The sequence below is a fragment of the Rhincodon typus genome, chromosome 13, assembly GCF_021869965.1.
Source record: "Rhincodon typus isolate 14 chromosome 13, sRhiTyp1.1, whole genome shotgun sequence".
In the NCBI taxonomy this organism is placed as follows: Eukaryota; Metazoa; Chordata; class Chondrichthyes; order Orectolobiformes; family Rhincodontidae; genus Rhincodon; species Rhincodon typus.
In genome coordinates this window covers 27,581,446-27,587,830 of record NC_063344.1, presented here as the reverse complement: position 1 = coordinate 27,587,830, position 6,385 = coordinate 27,581,446, and the positions used below count along the sequence as shown (strand labels likewise).

General features: G+C 39.5%; 1 protein-coding gene across 11 annotated transcripts in view; it reads left to right on the top strand.

Annotated features, from left to right (window-relative positions):
• abcc5 (ATP-binding cassette, sub-family C (CFTR/MRP), member 5) overlaps positions 1-6,385 on the top strand; it is a 131,737-nt gene that overhangs the window by 113,552 nt on the left and 11,800 nt on the right. The window lies entirely within an intron of this gene.

Here is a 6,385-nt window from a genome sequence, read left to right as displayed (position 1 = left end):
TTTCTGAAGAAGGATCTAGGCTCGAAACGTCAGCCTTCCTGCTCCTCTGATGCTGCTTGGCCTGCTGTGTTCATCCAGCTCTACACCTTGTTATCTCAGATTCTCCAGCATCTGCAGTTCCTGCTATCTCATCAATGTCCTGTACGGGCGCAACATGCCATCCCAACTACAGTGTTTTGACCAAAGAAAGCAAGTGTGCCAAATGGCTTCTTCACCACTGTGTCTACTTGTGACTTCACCTTCAAGGAATTATGCATCTGCACTCCTAGGTCGCTTTGTTCAGCAAACCTCCCCAGGGCCCTATCATTAAATCTACGTCCTGGCCTGGTTTGCCTTACCAAAATGCAAGACGTCACATTTGTCTAAATTAAACTCCATCTACCTATCCTCAGCCTATTGGCCCATCTGATCAAGGTCCCGTTGTACTCTGAGATTATCTTCTTCACTGTCCACTGGTGTTGTCTGCAAATTTACTAACCATACCTTCTATATTCACATCCAGATCATTTATATAAATGACAAAAATAGCCAGCAACCCCGACAATCTGTGAATGAATAAACGGAGCTATAGAGTCATACAGCACGGAAACAGACACTTTGGTCCAACCAGTCCATGCTGAACATAATCCTAAACTACACTAGTCCCACATGCCTGCTCTTGGCCTATATCCCTTCAAACCTTTCCTATTCATGTATCCTTCCAAATGTTTTTAAATGTTGTAATTATACTTGCATCCAACACTTCCTCAGGAAGTTCATTCCACACACGAACCACCCTCTGTTTTAAAAAAAAAAAAAAATTGCCTGTCATGTCTTTGTATAAATCTCTCTCCTCTCACCTTAAAAATGTGCCCCCTAGTCTTGAAATTCCCCATCTTAGGGAAAAGACAACTACCATCAACTCTATCTCTCCCTCTCATTATTTTATAAACTTCTATCAGGTCACCTCTCAACCTCCTACACTCCAGTGAAAAAAGCTCCAGCCTATACAGCCTTTCCTTCTAATTCAAACCTCCCATACCTGGCAACGTCCTGGTAAATCTCTTCTGAACCCTCTCCAGCTTGATTATATCCTTGCTATGACTGGGTGACCAGAACTGGACACAGTATTCCAGAAGAGGCCTCACCATTGTCCTGTACAACCTCCACATAACGTCCCAACTCCTGTACTCAAAGCACTCAGCAATGAAGGCAAGTGTCCCAAATGCCTTTTTAACCATGTAATGTAAACTTTAAAGAATAATGTACCTGCACCCCTAGGTTCCTCTGTTCTACAACACCACCCAAGGCCCTACCATTAATTGTATAAGCCCTACCTTGTTTGTTGTACCAAAATACAATACCTCACATTTATCCAGATTGAACTCCATCTGCCATTTTTCTGCACACTGATCCATTTGATCAAGATCCCTTTGTAATCTTAGAAAATCTTTTTCACTGTCTACAATACCACCAATTTTGGTGTCATCCTCAGACTTACTAACCATGCCTTCTATATTCTCATCCAAATCATTTATTAAAATGACAAACAAAAGAGGACCCAGAACCAATCCCTGTGGAACACGGTTGGTCACTGGCCTCCAGTCTGAAAAACAACCCTCCACCATTAGTCTTTGTCTCCTGCTGTTAAGCCAGTTATGTATCCAATTGGCAAACTCGTCCTGATTCCCATGTGATCTACCTTTACTGATTAGTCTACCAAGTGGAACCTTGTCAAAGGCTTTACTAAAATCCAAATAAACAATGTCTACTGCTTTGCCATCATCAATCTTTTTGGTGACTTCCTCTAAAAACTCAGTCAATTTTGTGAGACACAATTTTCCTCACACAAAACCATGCTGACTATCCCTAATCAATTTTTACCCCTCTAAATGTCCATAAACGCTATCTTTTATAATCACCTCGGACAATTTGCCCACAACCAAAGTCAGACTCTCAGGTCTATAGTTTTTCGGTTTCTCCTTACAACTTTTCTTAAACAAAGGTACAACATTAGCCACCCTCCAGTCATCAGGCACCTCACCTGTAGTTATAGATGATGCAAATATTTCTGCAAGGCGCTCTGCAATTTCCTTCCTTACTTCCCACAGCATTCTGGGATACATCAGATCAGGTCCCGGAGATTTATCCACCTTTTTATTTTCTAAGACTTCCTGAACTTCCTCTTCTGTAATGTGTACTGCTTTTAAAACATCAAAGTTTATTTGGCTGCATTCTGTCGACTCCATTTCTTTCTCCACAGTAAAACCTGATGCGAAATAGTCATTTCTCTCCCATCTCCTGGGGTTCAACACAAAGACGACCTCCTTGGTCTTTAAGAGGCCCAACTCTTTCTCTAGTTAACCTCTTGCTGCTACTGTATTTGTAGAATCTGTTTGGATTATCCTTAACCTTATCTGCTAATGCTATCTCATATCCCCTCTTTGCCTTTCTGATTTCTGAATTAAGAATGCCCCTACACTCTTTACATTGATTAAGATTCAATTGAACCAAGTTGTCTATATCTTGAAAAAAAAATCTGAAATCCATTGTTCCTTAATCTTACCAGCCTTACCCTTCACTCTAACAGGAGCAAAATACCTCTGAACTCTCGTCATTATACTCTTGAAAGCCTCCCACTTGTCAGACGTTCTTTTACCTGCGAACAGTGTAACCCAATCAACTTTTGAAAGTTCTTGTCTCATACCATGAAAATTTGCCTTATTCCAATTGAAAACTTTAAATTTTATGGAAGGTTTATCCTTTTGAATAACCATTTTCAAACTAATAGAATTATGATGGTTAGACTCAGTGTTCCCCCACTTTTACTTCAGTCACCTGCCCTGCCTTATTGCCCAAAAGAAGGTCTAGTTTTGCTCCTTTTCTAGTAGGAGCATCCACACATTAATACAGAAAATTTTCTTAGCACATTTGACAAATTCTTCACCGCCCAAACCTTTAACATTACGGTAGTCCCAGTCAATTTTTGGAAAATTAAAATCCCCCATTATTACAAACTTACTATGCTTACATATATCTGAGATCTCCCTACAAATTTGTTTCTCAATTTCTCTCTTACTATTGGGGGGCCTATAGTACAATCCCATGAAAGTAATCTTTCCTTTCTTGTTTATAATTTCTACCCATATATTTTCACTGGATGATTTTTAAGAAATATCTTCCTTAGTTACAGCAGTAATGTATGTATTAATCAAAATGCCACACCCCCTCCTTTCTTGCTTCCTTTTCTATCCTTCCTATAGCATCTAAAATCGGGAAGATTGAACTGCCAGTCTTGTCCATATCTCAGCCAAGTTTCTGTAATAGCTATGGCATCCCAATCCCATGTGCTCAATCATATCCTCTAAGACCCCTTGCATTGAAATAAATGCAATTTAGTTCTTCAGAGTTACTACATACTCTGACTCTCTCGTCTTTCTTTTCTAATTAACGTGCTCTCCTCACATTCCGAACCTACTCCATCAACCCTCCCATTTACACTGCTACTTAGAATTCCTCTACTCACCTTCTGTGTCAGTATAAAGTCTCCCTTAATAGAATGAGCAAATCTCCCTGTTAAGATATTGGTCCCTTTCCAGTTTAGATTAAACCAATCCTTTTTGAACAGGTCTTTTCTATCCCAAAAGACATTTCAATTGTCCAAAAACTTGAATCCCTGAACAATGCACCAGCTCTTCAGCCATTGATTTATCTCATTTCACCTTTTGTTCCTTCCCTCGTTTGAGTTTGGCATCAGGAGTAATCCAGAAATTACTACTTTTAAGGTTTTATTTTTTAATCTTCTACCGTACCTCTTAAATTCACTCTGTACTGCTTTAATCTTTCCCTAAAAATGTCATTCCTACCAATGTGTACAAGAATTTCTGGCTTCTCCATCTCCCCTTTAACAATATGCCTGAAATGTTTAGAAACGTCTTGATCCTAGCACCAGGAAAGCAACAAACCATCCCAAATTTACGCTCACTGCCACAGAATCGCCTGTCTATGCCCCTCATAGGAGAGTCCCCTATAACAATAATTCTAATAAATCTTGTCAACTACTGCCTAACATAAGATTCGTTCCAAGTGTCCAATAACTGACTGGCCCTTCCATTTTCTTTGGAGAGACTATCCCCTTCAACTATTCCAGAAACTGAATATCTATTTGATAGAGGAATAGCCACTGGAGATTTTCAAACTACCTTCTTACCTGTCCTGACAGTCACCCATCTATCGGACTGATCCTGCTAGGTAATAACTTTTCTAAATCTAATAGCCATCTTACTCCTTATATATGGCCTTAATAACATTAAGCCTTAAAAAAAGTTTCAATAACAAATTACATATAACATAAACTACCTTTTATTACCTACAGAAAATGTTTAAATGGAAAAAATTAAAAATAGATATATCAAACATATAAACATTAAATAAATAAAATCAACACTTAGCTGATTAACTGAATAAAACTGATTCCTCTTCAATAAATCGCTCAAAGAAAAAGAAAAATCTTCTCCGGAGTAGATCACGTGTAGGACTCTCTGGAACAAAAACACAACTCCTTATTTTAAAAAAAGCTGCCCAGTTTTTCAAAAACAAACCTTTGCAATGTAAAAAGAAAGCCCTCTATACCACAGGCTTTTTTTTTGTTTTCTGAAATAAGAATAAAACCATCTCAGCCGTTCACAGTGGACCCTTAAAAAAAAAGTGTGGAAAAAGGCACAATTTTTTTGTTTGTTTTTTTGTTTTTTTTAATGTTAATAAACCAAAATGGGAGAAAAATCTTATATTAATAAACTATAATGACTATAATAACTGTAAAACTGTAAAAAAAAATCTTTAACTAAGCCTACTATCCCAGGAGCAGCTGCAAGATCCACACTGTTCCTCATCACCAAATCGATTCCGGAAGTCCACATAAATAATAGACATTCCTCAGTCCAGTACTCTAATCCTTTCTAATTTCAACCATAACTTACCCTTTACAAATCCATGGATACTCCTGTGATTATGTGCAAAAAAAAAGAGGTCAGAGTCTGGAATAGTGAGTAAATCCAGCATTTTGTCAGAAAGCAGTTGATTCCCGACCCCCGTGGTGTTATTGGAAATATATTTATACTGTTAGGTTTATGACAGGGTAAAGTCATAGAGATATACAGCACAGAAACAGACCCTTCGGTCCAACCCGTCCATGCCGACCAGACACCTTGTATAAATCTACTCCCATTTGCCAGCATTTGGCTTATATCCCTGTAAACCCTATCTATTCATATACCCATCCAGGTGCCTTTTAAATGTTGTAATTGTACCCACCTCCACCACTTTCTCTGGCAGCTCATTCCATACATGCACCACCCTCTGCTTGAAAATGTTGTCCCTTAGGTCCCTTTTATATCTCTCCACGCTCACCTTAAACCTATGCCCTCTAGTTTTGGACTCCCCAACCCTGGGCAAAAGACCTTGCCTATTCACCCTATCCATGTTCCTCGTGATTTTATAAACCTCTATAAGGTCATCCCTAGGCCTCAGACACTCCGGGGAAAATAGCCCTGGCCTATTCAGTCTCATCTTATAACTCAAACCCTTCAACCCTGGCAACATCCTCAAATCTTTTCTGAACCCTTTCTAGTTTCACAACTACCCTTCCTATAGCAGGATGACCAGAATTGCACACAGTATTCCAAAAGTGGCCTAACCAGTGTTCTTGTACAGCCACAATGTGACCTCCCAACTGTTATCCTCAATGCACCGACCAATAAAGGCAAGCATACCAAACGCCGCCTTCACTGTCCTATCTACCTGCGACTCCACTTCAAGGAATTATGAACCTGCACTCCAAGATCTTTTTGTTCAAAAACACTCTCCAGGATCTTATCATTAGGTGTACAAGTCCTGCCCTAATTTGCCTTTCCAAAATACAGCACTTCACATTTATCTAAATCAAACTCCATCTGCCACTCATTCGCCCATTGCCCCTTCTGATCAAGATCCCATTGTACTCTGACTCTGTACCCGTCTATGGAAGATGTGGGGATATAAATACCGACATTTTGAAAAATACTCATATTACAGAGGAGAAGGTGCTGAATGTCTCAAAATGCATAAAGGTGGATAAATCTATGGGATCTGATTAGGTGTACCCTACAACTCTGTGGGAAGCGAGGGAAGAGATTGCTGGGCCCCATGCTGAGATATTTGTATCATTGATAGCCACAGGTGAGGTGCCCAAAGACTGGAGTTTGGCTAATGTTGTGCCACTATTTAAGAAAAGTGGTAAGCATAAGCCAGGGAACTATAGACCAGTGAACCTGAGATCAGTGATGGGCAGTTTGTTGGAGGGAATCCTGAGGGACAGGATTTCCATGTATTTGAAAGGGTAAACATTTAAGGTCATTGTGTTTGACTT